Source organism: Aphis gossypii, chromosome X (genome assembly GCF_020184175.1).
Source record: "Aphis gossypii isolate Hap1 chromosome X, ASM2018417v2, whole genome shotgun sequence".
In the NCBI taxonomy this organism is placed as follows: domain Eukaryota; kingdom Metazoa; phylum Arthropoda; class Insecta; order Hemiptera; family Aphididae; genus Aphis; species Aphis gossypii.
Genome location: NC_065533.1, coordinates 9,151,932 through 9,165,084, shown reverse-complemented (window position 1 = coordinate 9,165,084; position 13,153 = coordinate 9,151,932). Strand labels below are relative to the sequence as shown.

The following is a 13,153-nucleotide window of genomic DNA, read 5'->3' as shown; positions in this document are numbered from 1 at the left end:
GTAAGGTTGCCAGATTTTTAAATCACCAAACCGAGACATCATATTATTAAATAACCTTTTTTTTTCTTTTTTAGTATAGGTACCTAGTCAGTATATTTATAATTTATATGGAAATAATAAATACCCGTTATTTTATTGAAAATGAAAAAATCAATACAATTTTTTTTTACATTAACTACATTTATTAGTATAAGCTAATTTTGATATTTTTCTGTTGAATGGATTTTTTTCAATACGGCTATAATATTATTCTTATTTATTTTCATAAAAATCATTACTAGACCAAAATTAATTTTACATTTTCGTTCGGCTTCCATTAACCGGGACATGCGGTTAAAACCGGGACGAATGGCAAGCCTACACTAAGGTACTTAACTTAAATAATAAGCAGTAACTTAATGGTAATTATGACATTTAAAGAATATACATTTATGAATAATTATTCGTAGCATAGTATTATAGTAATAAAGAATATTACTATTTAAATCATCATTCATAGGTACATTAATATTCGTTAGATGTATACCAACTAATGTTAAAATTCATAAATCACAACATTGAGTAGGTAATAGCAAATATACTCAAAATAACAATACGGGACAGTCTACGATGAGAACACGACATACATAATTATATGCCCCCCGTAATCGTAGTTGTTGCCTACACAAATTTTTCCAGGCGCCTATTGAGTATATTTTGCTGTCAATGTTAGCTTACTTGACCGTAGTCATTCTTAATTATTATTTTACATTTTAAAATTTAAAATTAAATTGTTGTTTTTCAATTAATTTATATACTAATATTTTAAATCTGTGTTTATGTAATATAATAAACACGCATTATAGAAAATGTAAAAAAACTGAAAACAGTGCAGTGGCAGTTTGACAATTTTATTTGACAGAGGCAAATCTAAAATATTACATCCACCCACCTGCCACTGCACAAATTTGATATTTTACTAAATAAAAAGTCAGTTTGACACAGTTATTAGTACTTATACTTTAATATTATAATGTATTAATATTTATTTTACTCATAATACAGATTAAAAAATATTAAAATATGTCAGGATAAATAATTAGTTAATACATTAGGTATAACTAAAAGTTTATTCTGCAATAAGTCTTTAAAAACTCAAAAACTTTTATTTCACAACTTCTAGATGTAGGAGGAATTAGAAGTTGTTGCGTTATGCACATTCGTATGGCCGAATAAAACTTAAATGAATCTGGCGTAACATTATTTCCACCTTTAGCTCGTACGACAGAAAATAAACTTTCTACACAATCAGGGTCAGTCATTTAGTAAGCAAATATTCAAATTCAAAATTATTTTGTAAATCCTTAACCCTTTCACTGCTGACCCCAAAAATCTATAGCACCTGCTCTGTGCTGACTATATTTCATAAATTATATTTATTGTTTTTCTACCCTATACGCCATAAGGATATATCTATGCTCAACAAATCAGTAAAAATTAAAAAAAAAAAAATTGGACCAAAACTTCCAAAGTTATAGTTGATTGTATAACTCTTAGCCAGTGGTTCTTAAAATGTACTCAATTAAATAAATTAAAGTACAAAAACATTTAGAAATCAGATTTTTCAATCTTTTTAAGTCATAAATATATTTTTGACAACATTTTAAATAGGTAATTTGTATTGAAAAAAATAGAAGTCAAATATAAATATTCTAATAATTTTTTTTTGGTGTGATAGTCTTCAAAGTGAATCCCAAACGATTATCAAACATGATGAATCTTAATAAAAATAATAATTAAATAAATGCATTGTGTTATTATTTTATAAAAATATATACCTACATGCCAAACATTACTGATACGCCATCGTTATTAATGCACCTATGAAGCATTTTTATTTTTTTATTTTTTAAATAAATTATGATTTATGTACAGGAAAGGTAGGTACAATAATTATTAATATTTTTTAAATATGTATATACCTATTACTATGGTTTATTATTGCTGTGCATGGGGCTGTTCAAATAAAAGAATACCAAACAGTGGTATTCATTTTTTTGCATAAGTATATTTATAAAAATTGACATCAATTATGAAACTTACAAACTAAATATTTCTAATATTTTTAATTTCTCTTTAATAAATAAAGAGTGTACTAGCAAATGGTTAGAAAATATTAAAAGAAAAGGGTTTGTTCCAACTAAGTATAGTAGGTTGTGTAGTAAGCATTTTCTCCCTAATGATTTTCTAGCTTATAATAAAGAAAATGATCGTTTATGTTTAAATGATAATGCAATACCAACAGTATTTAATTCATCAAATGAAGAAGTTCATTGCCAGAGTATAATAGAAAATGATGGAGTTGAGGTAGAAGATCCTCTTGATCTAAGCATGCCTAAGTTACATGATGAACCATACCTCAGATACAATTTATTTTTTAACACAATATTTAAACTTCCTCATCCAACAGCAATAAGATCTTGGACTTTATCTGTAAATGGAGAACCCGGTTTTTTTTTTGAAGATTTTCTTTTCTTAAAAACTCTAGATATAGAAAACAAAGAATGTAATCTTGTTTTAGATGCAATGCGCATAAAAAAATAAGTGATCTGGGACAAACAAGTACATAAATTCTTAGGATACTGTGATTATGGTGGTAATCTACAGTTGAAAGTAGTTTTTATGCTTGTAAGTTTAAATGGCAAATGGAAACTACCAATCAGATGTTTCTTTTAAAATAAAAGTAATGATGTGCGACACGCAGAATTAATTAAAACAGCACTCACATTATCTCACCAATCAGGATTAAAAATATGAGGTATCACCTGTGATGGGGTATTTACAAATTTTTCAACAAATTTTGGGATGTGAATTTTGTGAGAAATTTAATAATGTCAAATCTTGGTTTAGTCATCTTATTGATGGGTTTCAAATTTATTTTATACCTGATGCATGCCATATGATAAAGTTATACATACATTAGGAAATTCTTTAGTTTAAGAAACTAATATTGATCATATTAAATGATGTTATTTTGAATATTTATACGAGATTTAATTAAATTTATCTTAAAATTTGCTAATAAAATAACTGGTGTACATTTAAATTGACAAAATAAAAAAATGAAAGTTAAATTTGCAGTCCAACTTCTAAGCTCATCCACAATTTTTCTATTTAAATGGAATAAAAATAAACATAACATACTACCTTTAGCAGTAACTGATAATGATAACAAAGTTGATAAAATGTAGATTTTAAATACATGTGGCTTATTGAATAATGTAAATTCCAGTTATGAAGACAGCTAAAGAATATTATATATTATATTACTAGGTATGCAATTAAAAAAATTATTTTAATGTTAGATTGTAATAGTTGTATACAATCACTTATAAAATCTACATGTGACCTTAACTATGATCATTTAGCAGACTATTCTAAATTTATAGATTTTAAAAATAATAGTGGTTTAATATCTCCCTCAAAAAGTTCATTTAAAGTTGTGTATCAAACTGAAATATTTCTTTTAATTTTAACTAATAATTTAAAAACACTAAATATACCAAACCTTGACTTGAAAATAACTTCTCTTGTTAATAAAAAATTTGAACTAGACGAAAATATATTTAAATATTTAGAATGTAATAATGTTTTTACATTAGATAGACCCCATAAAATGGTTTTAATTGCATTACTTATAAATAAATATTTAAATATAAGATTACATTTATATGGTTAAATATATTCTACAGATATTTTAAATCTAATTAGTAACAGCCATAAATTGATAAAACAAATTTTATTTATGAATCAATAAAATTGTTATACCTATAAGTTAAATATAAATTTTGCAGTATGTAAAGCTTTCGAGTTCATTAAATTATTTGCGATTAGTGTAAACATAAGCATAAGCATATTTAAGCATAAGCTGAACTTACAGTATGACTGAAAGTTTGAATAGCTAGGCACACTCTCATTGGTGAAAAGGTGGTAATTGTATGTGCTGTTCTTTAAGCTTTGATACTAACCATGGAGTTTTAAATTATTGATGTTATAAAATTGTATTATATTTGATCATGAGTATACTTCACTTTTGTACATAAAATCATATATTTTTTAAATTTTTCCATACTGATTTAATTACATGGTGTGTCATACATAAAATATATTTTTTTATTTTCAAATGTCAAGATAGGTTCATCAATTGTTATTTTCAATAGATTTCTCAGTTTTCAATTATTTGTGCCCTGATCACAAATTATTACTTTGGGTATTAAATCTATAGATTTAAGTTTTTTTATTGTGGTCATAATAATAGATTTCAATTTTAAACCAGAAATTGGACCTTTAGAAAAAAAAATAGCCAATCACTTGTTTCAAAGGTTGTTTGATTTCTTTGACCATTATACGAGTATAACTAATGATTGATCACATAATAAATTATTTTTTATTTCTATTATAGCTCCAAAGTCTTTAAACCCAAAAAATACATCATTTTGTGAATACTATGTTACAAATCTTTTAATTGGCATCTAATCAAAAATGATTGAAACTGCTTTCTTCAACAGCGTTGACAATGTAAACTTATTCTTCATTATTTCCAAAATATTATCATTAAGACCACAAGTAAAATTTAAACAATGAAGCCATCATCTCAGTAATCTTATTGTTGGTAAGCATAGGTATTTTCTCATAAATAAATATAATTTAGGGGAGTTATAATAAAGACTAAGAGCAAAACTTTTTTCTTCCTCTTTAAATCGCTATGCTTGTTTTTTATAATCATCAGTCTTATTTGTGTTTTAAAACAGAATTGTTGTATATTATTAGGCATTTTTTTTTGTTTATCAATTGTTTTTTTAGTTGATATATTGGTTTATTTTTTGCATGCATATAGTTTTCTGATAATATTTTATTTTATTTTTAAATTTATTAGTTTTATTTGTACACTCATTTAAATTATGACTAATGTTTTTTAATGAATTACCTAAAATCATACATTAATAATTGTAACATTGATTTTATTAAATAACTATGATAATTCAAACAGAATTAAATACTTACAAGAAAGATCACTATCAAAATCAGTTTGTGATTTTCTTAAGCTTAAAGATCTAGGTCAGGGCCCAGGGATCTTCAAACTTTTATATTTAAGGGCCACAAAAAATATCATCATCTTTTAGCGGGCCAAAAGTTTAAACATATATTATAACACATACAATTTTTAATTTTTAAATGTTAGATATCTCCTTATATATTTACTATCCTATGGGGGCTGCAGGCCGGTTAAAATTTGTTTGAGGGCCGTAGTTTGGAGATTGCTGATCTAGGTTTATGTGCTGGAATTCTATACATATTGCTTTCTGTAATAACATAAAAATTATTTTTCAATGACAACTAATAATATATTATGAATTATAATAATAAATATGTTACCAGATTTACAGCTTGCCATTTTTGGACTCCATCCTAGCACAAGATCCACGGTTGGGATAAAAATATTTTTATAATTATACTCAATTGATCCAAGCTTCTGAGTCTGTACATCAATATTTTCATTTATACCTACTTATTTAAATTTAATAATACTAACAATATAAATATATGTAGAATTGTTTCTTTAATTGAATGTAATAACTTATATTCAAGTATTCAACCCTGGGTTTATTGGACTCCATCTTAGTACTTTATCTACTGTTGCGATTGAAACATTGTCATCACTATACACATTAGATGCAGATGATGTTTCCAGTTTCTTCAATGATGTCAAAAATTCTATAGGTTGAGCTAATGAAGTTTTTCCAGGAACAGACTATTTATATAGAATCCTTAGTATTTTTTAATAAATGTTACATATTATATTATATGTAATTGCTGTTGCTGTAAAATATTTTAATTCTTAAATAGCTAATAGGTATAAGATTAAATTTATTAAGACAATAATAAAAACTAAACTATAAATTTAACTTACAATTTATCATTTGTGGGAAATTTATGAAATGTTAATTCCAGATTTTTCCTGCTATTATTTTTACAATTCCAAAATGACCAACTCTTGTGTGAAGTCATTTTTCAATGGTTTGTTACAAAAAACAAAATACTTCAAATACAAAATACTTAGAGAAAAACTAACACAAGGAGAGATTAATAATTAATCAAATTTCCAAAGATTTATATAATACCATGCTCCCCACCATAACTTGCATACCTACTTTGTTTATTTTTATTATAAGCCATAGAGTATTGTCTATAGTGTATGGTTTAAATATTCAATTATTTATTAATATTATAACCTTTATAACCAACCAGTATTTCGAACAAAGGCTGGATATTTGAGTACAAATTAAAATTGTTTTCACTTGGGCAACTTATGTACACAAGGGCTGGATAGGCAACCACTACGATTTCGGGGGGCTTTGTCGACGTCTGGTATCATTATTCATTGATAATTGACTGTCCCGTATTGTCATATGGAGTATTTGGTAATAGTAACGTATTTTACGAGGTATTTTATATTTACCTATTTGTACATTATTATAATAGTTAATAGGTAATAATATAACGAGCGGATCGCGGGAGTAACACGAGCGCTTTTTCGGAACTCAACTAGGTACTTATTTAAGAGAATTGTGACTTAGATTTTTCCTACGCATGCGCTATATATATTAAGTATTAACCGTGATAACCAGTTCCGAAAAAGAGCTCGCGTTGCTCCCGCGATTCTCTTGTATAATAATATTATGTACTAGCTAAGTGGTTAACAATATGTTTTTATAATTATGTCTATGAAATTTTCATAAAAATTAAGTAAAATAGTTAATTATTCCGTGTACCTAAAGTTAGTTGATGGTTCCGCGGATTAAAGGTAGGCCGTGAATGGTTCCAAGCATCAATATAGATAAACATTCTAATTTATCACTAGCGGTACGACGTATACCCTACCCATTATTTAAGGTAGTATTTAATACCTAATTATTCATTCTTGTACGCGTAGGTACCTAATTAAAAATACATTCAAGTGGTTAATAATAAACTAGGGATTATTGATTAAAATTTATAGTTGTGATACAAGTTTATTATTCAAAATTTCATAATTTAGTTATAATCCATATTTTAATTTTGTACAGCACCCTCAACATTTTGTACTAGGTACACACAATTTTAGTTGTTGGACTACATGATGAGAATAGTTATACATTATCAGGAATTTAATGTTTAAGGTATTATGAAAATTATTCATTTTTTAATGACTTAAACTGTTGCTCTTGTAAAAATTTAATAATTTTTAATACGTTGTTACAAATGTATTTATTGAGTTCAATTAAATACATAAATAAATAAATAGGTACTACTTAGTGGTAATCAGTAGAACTTTTTTTTTTTTCATTATTGGATAAAATATAAATGAGGTGGACTGTAAAAATACTACCTATGTCATTAAATATAGTTAGTTAATTTAATGTATCTCCTCTAAGTAAGCTCAGTATATTATCCAGTTCGGTTGTTAAAATTAAATACTGGGATAAAAGTGTTATGTAGATTCCATCAATTATTAAACTTAATGATTAGTTAAGGTTTGTATCTATGTTAATCTTAACATGTATAATAAACATAATATGTACAAATTACTTAATAAATACCTAGGTACCTAACTTACTTCATTTGGAAGAATATTGGCTTTTGTGAAGTTGAATGTTTGTTTTTTTTTTTTTGTATTTCTTATCATTTGTCTTCAACTTGCGTTTGGTATTTTTTTTAAATACTATAATCATGAACATTAGAGAATGTTCAATATAATGTTAGAATAGTCTAATGTTCATGACTAATATTAATATATTAATAATAGTATTAAAATATTCCAAAATTTGTTATCAATTTATGAAATATGTATCTAAAAGAATTATTATTAATTGTAGGTATTGAATATCTGTTTGCACTACACAATTATTTAAATATTTAAAAGTGTAATGAAGTCCAGACATACTGACATAAAGGCAAATATAAGTAAGTATTTTAACAATTACTTTTACTGATTAAATTTTTGAATTTTGAATAATTTTTAATTAATCTTATCTATTATCTATTATTTATTTTTAACTATGCATGCTAATTTAATTATTACAAGTATTATTATAAATTAAATCATAGATATGCATACTCTTCTTTTTCAGAATGTGCAAAAGGCTGCCACTGATGTCTAGTAAAAGTAATTTTAAACATTTAAGATTTTAGTAAAAAAAAAAATAAATAAATACATTTGTCTTAATAACTTTTAGTTAAAAAAATTCTTTTTCCTTAAAATGTTAGCGGGCAGCAATTTTTTCATTGCTAAAACTGTTATCTTGAATAATTAAAATTTGAAATAAACAAATTTTAATACATAAAATGATATAATACTTACATATAAGCTGAATAAAATATAAACAAAACCTTAACAATATAAATAACAATATCACAAAATCAATTTAATAAAAAATTATAATTGAGCATAATATTACTTTGCATTGGTCAAGTTTTTAAATTTTTCTCCAATGTTTTCAGAATTTAAATTTTTAATTATTTTTATTCTATACTAAGGAAGCTATTTAATTGATATTGAAGCATAGTACTTCTGAATTTAGACTACACTAAAATTAATTTGTAAAATTACCACTCATGTGTACAGCTTGCGACAGGCATTACTACAATTTCCTTTAGTACAATATTAAATTATTATAAAATTCTATTAATCATTGAAATAAAATTAGAAGCATTTTTGTTCAATGTTGACTCCGATTTGTTTTTGTTTTTTTAAGAGATTATGTCAGCTAATAATTGATCTTAATTGTACTTAGAATGATTGCTTAATAAACTTATATTTATGAATACTAATTGTGACTAAAGTAATTTATCAATTGTATTTATTATATTGATATTATCTTGACTGAATCCATCATCAACACACTATCATACTATCAAGTATAGGATTAAATGATTAAAAATTTAACCTTTTTTTAACAGTTGTGTCTGTATTATGAATTTATATTATAAAATATATGAGTTGACATTTTTCACTTTAGAGTACCTAATAGACAATAGTAATCAAATATCAAATTGTTAGTTAAAGTATCAAATATAGTTTTAAAAGTATCTCTTTGACTTTTCTCAATAAGCACTGATAGAAGAACCCTTATATTATTATATGAAAAATTAGAAAATCATAATGTTAATACTGTAATGATTTTCTTACTTTAATTATAATTTGTAGAATTATTACAAAAAAGTTTTGAATTGGAATAATGAATCAGGTACCTACTTTAACTCTAACATCAGGTTCTTTAGTTATAATTATTATTTTTCAAGTATTAATAAAGTGATTAAATAGTAGTATTTAAAAGCTGACATTGTCTCAGACCAACTGGCCTATCTTATTGTAAATAAAGATTTCATTGTTATTTCTAAAATGTCAAATACTTTTTTTTTATCTTTTTTAAATAAACAAGCATCAATGAAAATTAAATTAAGACAATGTGCTTACAGTATAACTGTATTTTAACCAATTTAAATTGATTACCAATTGATATTGATAACAAAAAAATTATCTGTCATAAAATGTAACAAATGATCTTTGAAAGAATATAATGGGATATTAGCAAACCAATTGGAACTTGTAGGAAAAAAACTTATCAGTTTTTTTGCGTACCACTTAGGTGTATCATTAATCAGTCACGTATCACTAATGAGTAAAAATAGAAAGATCCAAATTGTACAATCAAATACTTTACTCTTTAGTTAAATACATTTATTTTAAATAATAAGGCAGAAAATACTACAATATAATTGTTTTTATTCATTTGTTTTTTTAAAATAAAATATAAATTAAATAACAAATTTTCAATGAAATCAGAATCGAATATTTATTTTTAATTCTCTGTTCTACCACCATTTGGCTTACACGTATCACCATGTAGTCTTTCGTGTACCAGTTTGAGAACCACTAGGATAGACAGTATCTGCAGGATTGCCACGATTACTGTTTGTTTTTATGAAGTTTTCGTCTATATAAATTATAAATGAAGCAAATTTCGATTAGTATCAATAAAATATAACACAAAATAATTACAAAATAAAGAAATTAACTCTTATAAAATATGCTTTCAGTTAATATATTAGGATGTAACATTAAAAAAAAACTGTCATTCGAACTTTATATTTTTTTCTTCATCTAAAATTTAAAATGTATTTTATAATTTATTTACTTTGAAGATAATACATAATGGATATCATAATAAATAAAAAACCTATATGCAAAAAAATATCTAGAAGACTGGCAAAATATTATTTATTTAATAATATATTATTCTAAAATCTATTATTAGTATTATATTTATTCATTTATTTTTTATATTTATATATTTTGATTAATAATATACATTTTAATTTTGAATGAGTTGCATAAAAAGTTATAATAATTCATTGAAATTGAATAAATAAAGAACCATCATAAGGCACTAAATGTTTAGTGATTTACTCATGATCATAGGCGTATGTAGACTGTGTATTTTTATTATGTATATAATAGAAAAATACAAGTTGCACACATCAAACATCATTTAAGAGAGAGTAATCATAGTAGGTTAATATTACAGTTAAAATATTATCAAAAAATCAATAATGTTATCAATAATATATGATCACAAGTAAAATATTTAACAATTGATTTATCACTACACAATACACATATTATATATATTATGTTAAACTGTATACATATTACCTATTAACTATAGAGTGCACACAGTGAATTATTCTAATTTTCAAATTTACTTTAATTTAAAAATATACTTTATCTAAAATGTACTTAGGTAAGTTTAGGTATATTTATTACAATTAATATACAGATAATTAATATGAAATTCCTCATAAGTTAGTCTTCTAGTGATTCAAAAATATAAGAATACAAAGGCACAATATTTTTTATTAACATTTAAAGTTCAACTATTGACAAAAATTCATCAAAATCATGAATATTTGCAAATTATTTTGTAGTGGTAATTCATAAAAATGTTTGTGTAAATAGATAAAAGTTAATATAAAATTTTTAAAAATAATTCAACCATCTCAACTTACTCTATACACGTATACACAGCTAACAGTCTGTCTTCGCTAAGAATTGACATTTGAATTTGAATTTAACACATGCATTACAGTATCCTACTTGTTATATTTGTTTCAGGGCCAATTTTGAAGTGAATCTTCTTCACTATCAGATTACCTACTTATAAAAGCATTGGACAAATTTATTTTCTTCAAACTTTCAACGTATATTTATATTAATTCTATAATTAAAATATTTTTAATACCAGATAATACATTTTTTTTTTTTAATTAGGTTCATTGTATACATATATTTTAAATTTAAATACATTTGATATGAAGAACAAATCAAGTTATGAATCCACTTACTCAAAAATTATATTGTGGATAATTGTCCTTCTCGCATATTGTTATTTTATAAGAAAACTGTGGAATATCTACCAAATGAATAATTATGAAGAAATATGTCCTTTATGTGGTGAGTCTTTTTTACCTATATGGCTGTTTTATAGGATAGCGACTTTGTGTTATTAAATGTATATTTATAGCCGTTATTCAACACTTTTTTTAAAAATCCTATTTTACTTTTATTAAATATATAGGTAAATATTTAAAATTCAGAAAATTAGTAGTTTAATACGAACTTGCTAGGATGACTGTACGCATATCAAGTTTTAACATTCATAAAATAAGTAACTGATTTATTTGGTTGTTCATTAGTATGTTATAATAAAATATTTACATTTCTGCAGAATTATTTCACATAAAAATGTGAGACCAAAACTAAATTCTAATTAGAAAGAAATTTACAAATTGCAAAAATGAATTTCATGTAGTTTGAGCAGAAACTTTACTAATCCATTGAATTTAATTCTGCTTGGTATTATATCAATAGAATTCGATGACACTATTATTAATAAATATATTGAATGTTGTTTGAGTTATTTCATATTTTTATTTCATAGTAGACAGTATTGATGTGTTAACAATAAAGTTAATTTAATCAAAGAAATTATAATTATTTCCAGGTAAGAGAACTGTGCCAAAATCTATCAATTCATTGGAATCCTGGGATACATAATAACTTAGAGTAGATTTTATTCTCATTTATAGAATTTTCTTTTAGAGTTTTCTAAGAGAACACAGTTCCTGACACCAAAGAAAATGTTTGATTAATAAACATTTGGATTTAAAAATAAGCTCATTGTATTGAAACAAAATTAAAACTCTTAAGTAAGAAAACTAACTATAAAAAAATGAAGAATATATAGTTTACTATTTTTTTTTTTAAATATCATAAGGTAAAAAATAAGAAGAGGGATAATTTACTCAAATTAACTTAAGCACTCTGCTACATATAGAATGTTTATGCTCCAAAAAAATCACAATCATTAAATCATACTAATAAAATTCTATGTTAAGTTAACAGGATTCTTGTTAGTATAGAGCCAAAAAGCTTGTTAGGTTAATAGTATTTTTATTATTCTAAACCTAATAAGATTTTTGTTCATATTATGTAATTTAAGTTCAAAATTATAAAAATTTCAAAAATAATTTGTATTTATATAAAATTTAAAAAATGAAAATCAGACTAGGTACTCATAAGTTTTTCTACTTTTAATAAAAATAAATTAATGGGAAAATTACATTATTTTTGTTATAACTGTTTGTTTGAAATATAAATGTACACAAAAATATAAATTTAACAAAAAATAACAATTTTTGTTTTTGTTTTAATTTAAAAATATTATTCATTGTTAGGTACTTAAATTTTAACATGGCTATATTATTATATTTTATATGTACTACAATAACATTTAAAAATGTAGTATTTTTTGTAAAAATTAATTCAATTTGTCATACAACTAATTATTAAAGGAATTACTCGTACAGCAATATAAATATATTGTACCTACAATATAGGGGCATTCATTATTTTTGCTCAGAATTGTTTTGGTGTACAATGATAATATGCTAAATTCAAATTGAACACATAAGTCATAAATTAATAAATTACAATGATATACTTCTCAATCACAGAAGTATACTCTACATCTATACATACTGTACAGGCAGAGCGGTTGCCTATACTTGTCCC

At 24.2% G+C, this 13,153-nt stretch overlaps 2 long non-coding RNA genes across 2 annotated transcripts; one reads left to right on the top strand and one right to left on the bottom strand.

Annotated features, from left to right (window-relative positions):
* Positions 1-5,141: 5,141 nt before the first annotated feature.
* On the bottom strand, positions 5,142-6,127 carry LOC126552804 (uncharacterized). Its single transcript, XR_007606248.1, has 3 exons — positions 5,951-6,127; positions 5,416-5,859; positions 5,142-5,342 (listed from the first exon to the last, which is right to left on the bottom strand). It is a non-coding gene; the product is annotated as an uncharacterized LOC126552804 (long non-coding RNA).
* Positions 6,128-6,548: 421 nt separating this feature from the next.
* LOC114124625 (uncharacterized) lies at positions 6,549-12,707 on the top strand. The gene is made up of 6 exons (XR_007605731.1): positions 6,549-6,933; positions 7,896-7,983; positions 8,151-8,185; positions 11,195-11,280; positions 11,351-11,533; positions 12,084-12,707. It is a non-coding gene; the product is annotated as an uncharacterized LOC114124625 (long non-coding RNA).
* The last annotated feature ends 446 nt before the right edge of the window (positions 12,708-13,153 follow it).